Below are 12,335 nucleotides of genomic sequence, written 5' to 3'. Positions count from 1 at the left end.
GAGGATACTCATCTCCTCAATTCACCCTGTACGATGGCACCGGAAATGCACGTGAGCATGTCTCTCGCTTCTTGGAGTCCCTAGGCGAACATGAATACAATCACGTTCTTCGTCTGAGGGAGTTTTTGAAATCGCTTACCGGAAGAGCTTACACATGGTACAACAACATCGCGCCAAACAACATCCCCAACTGGGGTGGCATGGTTACCGCATTTTACAAGAAGTACTTCTTTGTGTCTGAACAACTTACCTTCTCGGACCTAGGAAGGATGTACCAACGGGACAACGAACATCCAAATGATTTCGTTAAGAGATTCAGGGTTCAAGCACTAGACTGTCATGACCCAAACGTGACCGAGAAACAGCTGGTGAATTCATGCATCAACGGTATGGCTCCCATTTACCGCGCCTTGCTAGAGAACCTGTGTTTCCAGACATTCTCTGAGCTCCATGAAGCTTCCAGGCGATCAACAATGACAACACCAGCATTATTAGAAATAGTAGACCAACCAGAGCCGAAGACGTACGCGAAACTCGCGGGAATAGACGTCTCATCAACAAGAAGTACAACGCTGGTCCCTCCTCTGTGAGCGTAGTAAACGAGGGAGGAAAAAGGAAGGCCCCAGCTGCAGACCAGCAGCCTAAACGCGAAGCACCAGCACGACGAGCAACTTCGCCATGGAAGGCTGCCGCTAAAGCTCCCATGCGTCATCACGAAGCTGAAGGAAATACCATGGATTTCCCGTTTCCCATTGAGGAGGTGATCGATATCTTAGAAGCATGGATTCAAGATGATATTATCAGACTACCATCTCCCAGATGCCCACCGACTGAGGCCGAGATGGCAAACCCCAAATACTGCAACTACCACAGATTTGTCCACCACCCAACCAGTGATTGCAACAGACTGAAGCATATCTTCAAAGAAAAGATAGAATCAGGGGAACTTCAGCTAGGAAACGAGGGAGTACATCGAGACCCACTTCTGGTGAGGAATTGTGGAGTCTCTGGGGACTCCGTGCACGAGACTGTGCGATCCATGATGCAACACGTATGCGAAATTCTCTACATTTCCAAGGTGGAGCGCCAAGATATCTTCATGGCTCTCAATCGTGTCGTGTCGGGCAAACAACTTTTTCCCTCCACGGAAGCCACGCCAAGAGCCCACGCTCTCTCAGCGAGCGGAATCGAAAAGTACAACTGGGGACTGCTGACCACGTCCTATTTAAGAGGTATTGAATTCGACAACACGCTAATCGACACGGCCTCTGACTTCAACATTGTTACTTTCAAGACTCTGAAAGATGCGGGATTTACGGAACAAGAGGCTACCCATTCTTCATCCGTGATTAAGAACCCGGGAGGGGAAGCCTTGAACGCGTACGGCTACATTAACCTCGAGATCAAGATGGGATACGCTATAACGCATAGAAAATTCCACATTGCCAAAGAACTGGGCTACGACATGATATTGGGTCACTTGTGGGTACTCGACAACAAGGTGAAATTGGGAACATCCCCTCTACCGATGTCAATGCCCGAAAGAATCTCCAACAAACCGTCCCACTTGCTGCCGCATCGACGAGTTACCGATGGAACCCGGACACCTGGAGATGACCTGTTGGCACTAATTCATAGATTCCAAACGCAAGTAAGTTTGGCCGAACTATCATCTTTACAACCAGTCATTTCTTCCCATATTCCGTCATTGGGACTCAACATGATTACTGGCGGACGCTGTCAAGAGATGTGAGTAGGGCGCTGGGCCATTCAAACGCTTTGCGAAGAATTTGGAAGATGCCTTCGAAACTGACGAGACCAAGTTTCAAAAGGTTGCACAACACCCGAACTCGTTTCAAATCGGAGATATGGTGGTCAAAGTGAACTCGTTTCAAGTCGGGAAGATGACGGTGAAGATAGTTGTTCGGGCCGATTCACCCAAGGAAAAAGAAGACGAGCCATATCTGGTGGCAGGCGTCCTTTTGGGAGGATATTCCAAGCTCATCAACACAGACAAGCTGGGAGGCGTAATAATTCACTCGCGATGGCTCAAGCTTTTTAATCCCTGAAACGTTGTACTACCCTCTTCCAGCACTCTCCCTTTAGTATTTTCTTCAGCAATTTCTCCTACCGCTTGATATTTGTATTTCCCCAAGATGAATGCACCGTTTTTATTCTTCTTTAGGGTTTCGTTTTTATTCAAAAGGCTACATTTCTTTCCGAATGAGTTTTCCAAATCTCAGAAAAATATACCAAACAAATCCCAAATCATTGAGAAGCCATTAACCATCCAATCACAACCAGAAACACCAATTCATTCTGAGGGAAGGCTTGGATATTTCAAAATGAGAAGTTTTATTCAAAGACATAAACCGAAACTAGTCGCCGCAAATACAAGGAAGGTAAAAAAAAAGGGGGGGGGGTCTGCAAAACACCAGGACAACTAAACGAAGAATAGAAACAATGAAGAAGAAGAAGATAGTCATAGAAAGCTAATGTGTGAATTGCCAATGCCTCGGTCAGAGCTTTTTCAAACACTTTCCCCAACAATCTTTCGGACAGCAAAGGTTCCATCCGGAAGCTACATCAACAACAACAGCCTCAACATCCCACCCAGAAGTCGTCTCAGCAGCAACATCATCCGTGTTTTTACCAACATCTGCCTCGACAACCAACCCAGCATATGCCACCACGACTTCTCCAATGCCACCGACAACAGTTTCGCCGTCCTCTCCAAAAGTTGTTTCAGTTTCATCAACCGCGACATCATCATCTTCCTCGGAAGTCTTCTCAGCAACCTTTCGAGGAGAATTTCCTGATTCATCAGAATCAAGGGTTATGACACCGTCCTGGACAGGGGAGCTACGTTGATTTTTCCCTAAAAGTTTCACAAGCTCGGTTTTCCGCCGTTTCAACTGAGAAGCGAACAGTCCCGCCCTAATAGTGGACCGTGAAGAGGTTTTGTTGCACCAAATCCTCCCAACGCACTGGATGCTTCGCCGCCTTCCCGTTCTTCCTCCAAAGGTATGACCTGAATGATTTCTCCGACTTCACGAAACAGAGATTCAATTATATTCAATGCCTCCCCATGAGAAGAAGACTGGTCTTGTCGGCTCTGAAGTTTCTCCCCCAAAAATTGGATACATGTATGTCATTGGAATATCCCATTATGCGCTACAAAACCAGAGAAAGGATAGAGGACATACACGATTTCAGAACAACCTGCGCAAATGAAGGATTCAAGATCATCTCTTATAACCAGCAGAGCGATGAAGTCCCGAAAAGGAAAGCCTCCTACTAGCCGCGGATTGAGGCGTGATATCAGATTCTAATAAAACCGTTTTCTACTAACAAGGTAAATTAGGGTTTGGTGAGAAAACGTGGAAGTGCATGTTTGAGACACGCTTTCCCGCATGTTACTCTCTGCCTCCAGCACCGAGACTTGGAAAAACACAAGACCGACAAGGTGACATGAGGAGAAGGAATAACGCCCCCTTCTACGGGCATAACACTTGCGGGGTTTTGAATAAGGCAAGGACTTCCTATTTGAGTCAAGTAAAGGAAAGAGGAAACCGGGCCCGCGAAGACAAATCACCATGCCAAGAGCACCCACGCCATTGCCTTGGCCCCACACGCCGAACCGCGCATGCTTTACCTCGCCAAACCGTGTCATGCCTTGCACCAACACCCGCGCATGATTTGCCTCACTAAACCGTGTCATGCCTTGCGCCATCGTGTCGCGCCATGACTTGCCTCGCCAACACCAACGAACTCGCCAAGCCAGCGTCACGATGTTCCCTAACCTAGCCAAGTGATGCATGGCCAGACTAAGCCGACAATTTTCATCTCACCACACCACGGTCTGCACCACCAGTACAATTTATGCCAGGCCGCCAACATGAGAAGCACAAACTCTCTTTACCTCTCGAAAAAGGTTAGTCGGACTTTCCTGACCATCTTATCACGACTTGTTGTTTCGATTTTTTGTCCTAGCCTGTCACCATCTTATGCTTACCTCGCAACAATGCTCCTGTTCCGAGCTAAGCAAGGGACTTAATGTTGATGGTGGTTTTTAGCTTAGGGTTAAAATCGTAAAACTGTACATCTGGCATGACGTCACCATGACCACTAGCGCATTTACTGACCATTAGTACATTTATTGAATCAACCAGCATGCTTACGTAAGAATTACCGGGGTACCTTTTTTTTTCTTCTACACGGGTCATGTTCCACGACAGAACCCTTAAACATTGAACAACGTCACCTATGCCGAAACCCTAATTCTCATGCTACTGCGCCAAGGCATGCCCACCATGCCATCCGCACCACTGTGCCAATGGCAAACCATGCCAGCCACATCTACCACGCCAAGGCATGCCAACCATACCAGCCGCACCACTGTGCCAATGGCAAACTATGCCAGCCACATCTACCGCGCCAAGGCATGCCAACCATGCCATCTGCACCACTGTGCCAATGGCAAACCATGCCAGCCACATCTACCGCGCCAAGGCATGCCAACCATGCCATCCGCACCACTGTGCCAATGGCAAACCATGCCAGCCACATCTACCGCGCTAAGGCATGCCAACCATGCCAGCCGCACCACTGTGCCAATGGCAAACCATGCCAACCACGCTAGCCGCACATGCGCTAATGGCATGACCAAACACTTGGCCCCATGTCATGTTGGCCTTCCATTCACGGATGCTAAAACAAAGGCCTGCAACAATCAACGGCCATCTTTCGATCTTGGGAGCAAATCCTAGTCGTCCAAGGTCGCCAGCCAACACATGGAAACCTTTGGTGCAAACCCTAGTTTGGTCACGCCCAAACCACGCCAAGGCATGCCGCGCCAATCACCTTGCCGCGCCAACTACCTTGCGCCAATCAAAGGCATGCAACAATCAACGTCCATCTTTCAATCTTGGGAGCAAATCCTAGCCGTCCAAGGTCGCCATCCAACGCATGACAACCTTTGACCCAAACCCTAGTTTGGTCACGCCCAAACCATGCCAAGGCATGCCGCGCCAATCACCTTGCCGCGCCAACTACCTTGCTCCAATCAAAGGCCTGCAACAATCAACGACCATCTTTCAATCTTGGGAGAAAATCCTAGCCGTCAAAGGTCGCCAGCCAACGCATGGCAACCTTTGGCCCAACACCAAACCCTAGTTTGGTCACGCCCAAACACTTGGCCCCACAGTGCCCAAACGTACGCGCCATGGCCTTGGCCCCACCATGCCAAGCCATCCGCGCCACCTTTCCTTGGCCCCACGACTGCGCCATGGCTTTGGCCCCGCCATGCCAAGCCATCCACGCCACCTTGCCTTGGACCCGCAACGCCAAACGACCGCGCCATGGCCTTGGCCCCGCCATGCCAAGCCACCCGCGCCACATGCCAAGACCGTCCGCGCCATTCACCTTGCCGCACCATGTTGGCCTTCCCTATGCGGCTACCAAAACGAAGGTGTGCGACAATCAACGGTCCCCCTTCTATCTTAGATGCAAATCTTAGCTGTCCAAGGTTGCCAAACAACGCATGGGAACCTTTGGCCCCAGAAACCTAGTTTGGCCACGCCCAAACCGCGCCAAGGCATGCCGGCCCCAACCATGCTAGCCGCACCATGCGCCAATGGCATGCCAAACCCTTGGCCCCACCATGCCAAGCCAATCACCTTGCCGCACCATGATGGCCTTCCCTATGCGACTACCAACACGAAGGCGTGTGACAATCAACAGTCCCCCTTCTACCTTAAATGCAAATCTTAGCCATCCAAGGCTACCAGCCAACGTATGGCGAACTTTGGCCCCAGCTTGGTCGCGCCTAGTAAAGCCAAAACCCTAACTTTTGGCCGCGCCTAAACCAGATCATATTAAAGCTACACTAATCATACTTTCATGTCACAGGCTACCAAGCAAAGGGTTGCGATAATCGACGGCTACCCTTCTTCCCTAGATTCAAAATCTCGACCGTCGAAGGTCGCCACCAAGCCGGCTAGTCCAAGCTCAACTTGCCGAACAACAACAACATGCTGCATGTTTTCCACGAAAATACTCGAGACATCAAACACATGTCACAAACTGGGGGATTCTTTTTGGGTATTGGTTTGGCGGTTTACAGCGTGCGGCGTCCACTACGCCCCTTATAAGAAAGTGTAATAAGAATGAGGCGGTTAGTAAACATGGGAAGTAATGGTGTAACACTTTCTTTTATGGAACATCAATTCCTTCCAAGCGTGACCGGCATCACCTCCTCCCATTTACTCACCCATTTATCATTTCTTAATGAGACCAGAGTACGTTTCACTTTGACTTGTATAAATAGGTCTTACCTATTTCCACCGAACAACAAGTTCAGGGTCAGGAGCATACAACACTCAGAAAACATTTGTTAGCTTTCCATCTGTTAGCTTCCCACTTTCTAATACATGTCGTAGAAAACAACTACTCTTCCAGAATCAACCTGGTCTCAACACTTTCTTCGCTTACCTCCCCAAAACCAACCCATTCTTCTTCACTTTGTGACCGAAGCAAGTCTGGAACGACCATTTCTTGGTTTGGGACGGATTTGTACAGATTGATCTCTCGAATCTAAAGTACTCCCTTGCAGTACATTGTTTAGGGTTTAAACTCGTTTCTCACCCACACACTCGAAATTATCGAAATCAGCAGAAATTGTTTTCACCCTCAAACAAGTGCCTATTGTAACAACCGGGGGGATATAGCCATTAACAACGTAAACTATTATTGAAAATCACGCACTTGAAGAAAGGCACACATCGCAATTTTCCACCATAAGTAATTCGAGCCATCGAAGACTGGTGGTATGTTTATTGAGATAACACTTCTGTCCATAGAATCAGATCGCTAAAAACACAGACTAATGAGGTCTTAAACGTGTTTGCCTGCTCTGATACCAATTAAAAAAGCGGGGGGTCTAATAACCTCACCTAATATTTCGCTTAGCAATCTGTATGGACTAACTCCAATATACTTTCAAGAGAATCAACTAGACAGTCAGACTCAATCTTAAGAAAAAGTATATCAAAGAGTTATATCTCAATTTCTCGATTCAATCCGCAATCAAACAAATAGGATTTTGCGAGCCTGATTGAATACAAGAGAAATAACTTGAACGGTACCAAAGACCAGTGTTCATAGTATTAAGGAATTACAACACGAAGTATAACGTCTATCTTTTGAACTTCGTATATAAGACATCGACATAATCGTATGAATTCTATTGTGATTATGTGTATGGGTATGGGTGAAGATTTCGTCTTAGGAAACAATGTTTTACATTCGTTTAAAGGAAGTACAATTCATAAACTTGTTTTATGAACCGAAAGGGAAATCGCTAAGCTTATTGGTATTGTTATTCATTGCAAATCTTTGGATTACCAATATGTGTGTTTAGTATAACCGCTCATAACTTGTTTATGTATCTTGATAAAACTATTCATAAGGCCTGACTTTTGTAATGGTATGACTTTTATTAGTGAAACCGATCTTAAGTAATCACCTGAGATGGTATGATCGATATTTGTTTTGGTGTGACCATTCCTAGTCATTGGGTGACCGATCCTAGAACTTGGTTGGGACTAATCACAAGATGTGTAATCGATCCTTGTAGTAGGTTAACAAGTTTTAGTAATTGGTGTGACCGATCCTATAACTTGTGCAACTGAATATAAGTTTATACCATATATATGTGGTAACCGATCCTAGTACATAGTCAACCAACTTTTGGTAATGAGTGTGACCGATCCTAGTACCCACATGGAGGTAGAACCGAAACTTGTTTTGGTAGAACCGTTAAACCTGTGAATGGTGATTGAATGTTTTTGATCAATCACATAGTTCTTGGAAATCAGATGAACCAATTCTAAACTCATTTGGAAGTGTGACAAATCGGTTCCAAGATTGTAAATATGAAAAAGGATTTACAAAGTAACACTACACCAAATTCCCGGATTAGTAACAGCAATTCGTAACGGCTTAGGGCAGTTACAAATTTCCCGTTACAAATGGCCGTTACAAATGGCCGTTACAAAAAATTCGTAACAGGCAAAAGCCGTTACTAAGTTTTTAAAAATTCGTAACAGAGCCAAGCCATTACGAATTTTTTTATAGGCGTGCCACTCACACGCTTGGTCACACTGGGTCGTAACACTTGCAGTTTGTGCGTGTGTCGTTCACATGCGTAGTTTTTATCCTTTCATCTACACCGTATACGCCTAAAATAATATCTCTACCGTTCTTTTTATTCTCGAGATGCACCACAGCCATAAAACCCTAGATTTTATTCCCACTCCATTCGTCTCTATCTCTTTCTGCATCTCTTTCTGTCCGCCTCATCGTCCCTCTTCCTCTCTGTTGCTCTCGATCTCTCTACCCAAAATAGCAAAGAAACAGATATTGCTCTCCTTTAGTTCTGATTTTCTACACAATCCTCCTTCTTGTTTCTACATAGAGCAAACATAAATCCCAAGATTTTCAAACAGATCCTCTTCGATTACTAGAAGAAAAAAACCCTAGCTATCTCTTTCATGCCGCACCTCGCATACTTTCTTTCGTTCTGGTTTCCAGAGACCTAGAAAAGCTACAATCATATATTTCGATCTATAAGATAATTTCTTTCTTACCGTGATAATCGTAGAAGAGTACAACGGAAATCAGTGAAGATATTTTGGCTAGAAGCTATTCTTCCATTTGGAATTATCGTGGATTTTAAAGGGTAATTCTCAGTATATCTTTATGTGAATTTTGTAACCCTAGTTTTTATAGACTTCTTGAATAATTAGGGGTTTTGTTGTTTGCAGATTTTGGTTTGAAGAAGAAGTTTATGTTTTTCCTTCGATTACTCATGAGAATTCTTGATTTTACTTTTTCTCTTTTTAATTAGGGTTCTTTTAGAATCATAGGCTTGATTACTAAAGATGCAGCAGATTTAGTTGCAATCACCCCTATGCAGTCTCCTCAAAGTACTCTTGAAATACGTGCTCTAATAGGCACATATTCGTTTATAGTGGATCTTCTGAACTCTCAAGAAGTGTTATATGTGGATTTCTATCATTCGTTAGTGGAAGAGCTTCAATTTGTAAGGAGAAGAGTTTCATTTACAATCCACTCATCTAAAAGGTAACTGTGTATGCCATTAAAGGTCTCTGAGTTTTTTTCTCTCTCTCCAAATTATGATAAGTAGCATAAGTTTTAAGCCTGAAATCTTTGACTCTACAGGCTATCCATGGAGTACCGCATTGCTGTAGTATTGTTTTATAATCTGAAGTATATGGAAAGATTAGTTGCACAAGTATATATATTATACTATATTATTTGTAATTGTTTATGTTACTTGGTTATATACATTTTGTTGTCCATACTAATTTACGTTAATGTATATGCAGCGAGTGCTTAGGCAGTCACCAGATTTTCTTAGCTTCTTGGCCACCTTTTCTTTCTTGGATCTCAAAGGTAACTCAAGTAATTCAGTGTTGAATTTTTTGACAATTTTACTTAGTTGAAACCTACTGTTAACATAGAAAAGGCTGACTTCTTTTCAGCTTGCTTTCACAGGATCAACTATAAGCAGCAAGCAGCAAAATTATTTCTGAACTGGCTATAGAAACAACCTTAAGCCAGTGACTCTGGAGCTTGGAGGGAAATCTCCATTCTTTGTATTGAAACTGGCGACAATGGTTACTATATTCTTCTTACTGTCTTCTCAAATGCCCAAGTATCATATACTACATCTAGATCGTCGTTTTTTTACTACTATAATTACATTTCAGAACTAATAAAGTTGAATGTGTATAAAATTAGGATAAAATGTTGATTGCCAAGGATGAGATCTTTGGGCCGTTCAGAGCATCTTGAAATGCTAGCCTGTTTAGTAGTGTTTCATGCTTTATCTTGTTTTGTTTCAGACTTTGCGCTTTCTTAAAGTTTGCTCTCGTTAGGGGCATGAAAAAGCTACTGCTGAAGAGGGACCATGGATGATAACATTGGATGCTCGCCTATAAATGATTTTTACTTTCAGTTCATCATTTTTTGTATATATGTGGTGGTTCTTGTTCTGTTATATGTGAATGCACAGGGGAAATATCATACCCTGGTAAGTACTTAACTTGGTCATACTTGTACTATATTAAGTTTAAAAATTTGTGGACTTGACCTTCAGTTTATACCAGCGAGGTATTACGCCGGTTGGAAGTGAACTGCAGTGGAGATCGCATCAACAGTGTACCTGATAGATTACCTAGTAAGTACTTCACTTGTAAATTTGCTAGATCTTCTGTTTCTTACAATTGTATTGATTGCCTAAACTGCAATGGTGTGAGAGGGATATCATATAAGGGCCTGGTCATAGTTTGACTTTAGAGATCGGAAATTAGATTCATAACTTAGCTCTTTAGGGTCTTGTTATTCCGGGATATTCAGTGATGATGATTATTTGATCTTTTGTTGGTATGCCTAGTTCTGTTGCTAACATGCTTTACCTGAATTTTCTGAGCATGGTCTTTGTACCTTTAATTTGCTAAGAGGTGTAGTGTTTCTTGCTTGCCCTGAATCTAGACTTTTGTTTGTTGCAGGACCAATTGATGTAAATGGTTGCATGTATCGTATCCAGGACCATTCTTGATTCCCTCACACGTGAAGTCAAAGAAGTTGGCCCTGATGGAAAAAAGGTAAAGCTGGGTTCTTCGCCTGTAATTTTCTTAAATTCCATATTGTTGGTTTTGAAACTGATGGGGATATTTCGATATTTTTATAACAGGATACTAAAGTGGCCTGCACTTCTCTAGTGCAGCTCAACTTCTGTGATCAAAGAGGCTCACACTTCAGTTCAAGGAAAGCGGGGTTAGGCATGGCAAGGTTTGTTCCTAACTAAATCTATTTACTCTTTGTAAACAGTTAATTCTTTTGATATGCTTAACCAATTGTTAGTTCTGATGGGCCGTCTCCAAGAGTATAACTTATGTTCTTTATCTCAAAGATGAGAACTCTATTGCAAGTGCAGGGGCAGTGGGTTGTTTTTACCAACTCTTGCTGCATTGAATTGATTATGATGTTTTTGATAGGCTAAGGAGAGAATTGAAGAGGTTGCCGAAATGTCTTTTTTTCCTTTCCTGCAAAGGAGATTGTGCTTAATATCTTTGAGATGGGCACTGGATGAGCTGCTGGACCAATCAGCTTCCATGCAGGCAAACAAATACTAGCCACGGTACCTGGAGAGGTCCTCTTAGATTCTTCCAATACTTTCAGTAAGTGAAAAAATAACTTACACACATATTCAGAGAATGCAATATTGTTAATGTTCAACAAATCATTCAAGTATTTTTCTTGAATAGAGGCAAGGGTATCGATGCAGCTGAAGTTGCCGAAAAACAAGCTCTTTCTACTTCATCCAAAACTGCAACCAAAATGGTTAGCGATAGGTGAGGATACTCAAAAGAATCTAAACAGATAATTGAGTGATTTTACTAGTGATGTTTGCAATCTTACTTGTTTGTGCATTTTCTTTGCATAGTGCAAACTAGTTTGTTGTACTAGTGATGTTTATACGTTTCTTTTGGCACTTGCAGGCACTTACAGAAGAAATGCTCTTGTCTGATCTTAAAGAAAGCAGCTGAGAGCAACCACAGTGGACGACCAAAACTAAAAAACTGGACCAAATATCAGACACTATGCAACGGATCAAAGAGCAAATACTAGACTAAAACTAAAAACCAGACCATATTTGGTCTTTAGTTTGGTTTTGGTGGAGCGTAAAATAGGACTACTCCAACGTGGGGCGCAACTTTAATCACCACCTGGTAGTGAGATGCAAACCAAAATTGCGCCTGTACGAAGCGGAATATGAACCAACGCCTGGTGGGGCATAGTTTTAAAATGAGCCTGATTTCAGACTACACTCAAAGTTACGCCTGGTGTCTGTTGAATACTATAACTGATTTTGATCTTAATTTGGAATAATTGAACTATAACTGCCGTGAATAATAGAACTATAATTGCCGTAATTGAACTATAATTCCCGTAATTGAACTCGTTTCAGTGTACTAATATTAGTTAGTGCTATGTATACATGTGCTCGTACTAGTTATTGTATCACTGGTTACAACAGCACCACTAGTTATAGTACTGACTAGTGGATAGTTAATTACTTAGTCATGATCATGAAGAACTCATAAAACGTAGTTTCTAATAACGCCTCACATGAAGCGGGATTTCACGGCTACGTCCCATTTGGGCGTATTTTGTATTTGCGCCCCATTGGGCGTGATTTTCTTTTGCGCCTGGTCGACCGGTGCAGTTTATATATTCCGCTTGAC

At 43.4% G+C, this 12,335-nt stretch overlaps 1 long non-coding RNA gene across 6 annotated transcripts; it reads left to right on the top strand.

Moving 5' to 3' along the window:
- Positions 1-8,347: 8,347 nt before the first annotated feature.
- Positions 8,348-12,079, top strand: LOC113307677. Of its 6 annotated transcripts, none has more exons than XR_003339227.1 (11): positions 8,348-8,740; positions 8,826-9,144; positions 9,411-9,477; positions 9,567-9,701; positions 9,930-10,117; positions 10,194-10,264; positions 10,596-10,691; positions 10,781-10,878; positions 11,085-11,267; positions 11,355-11,441; positions 11,589-12,079. It is a non-coding gene; the product is annotated as an uncharacterized LOC113307677 (long non-coding RNA). The 6 variants fall into 6 exon arrangements; XR_003339231.1 differs by adding an exon at positions 9,244-9,316 and having other exon boundaries at positions 9,580-10,117; XR_003339229.1 differs by adding an exon at positions 9,244-9,316 and having other exon boundaries at positions 9,567-10,117.
- The last annotated feature ends 256 nt before the right edge of the window (positions 12,080-12,335 follow it).

The sequence above is a fragment of the Papaver somniferum genome, chromosome 9 (genome assembly GCF_003573695.1).
Source record: "Papaver somniferum cultivar HN1 chromosome 9, ASM357369v1, whole genome shotgun sequence".
NCBI lineage: Eukaryota > Viridiplantae > Streptophyta > Magnoliopsida > Ranunculales > Papaveraceae > Papaver > Papaver somniferum.
Note: the sequence above shows the minus strand (reverse complement) of the source record. Positions and strands in the feature narration are given on the sequence as shown.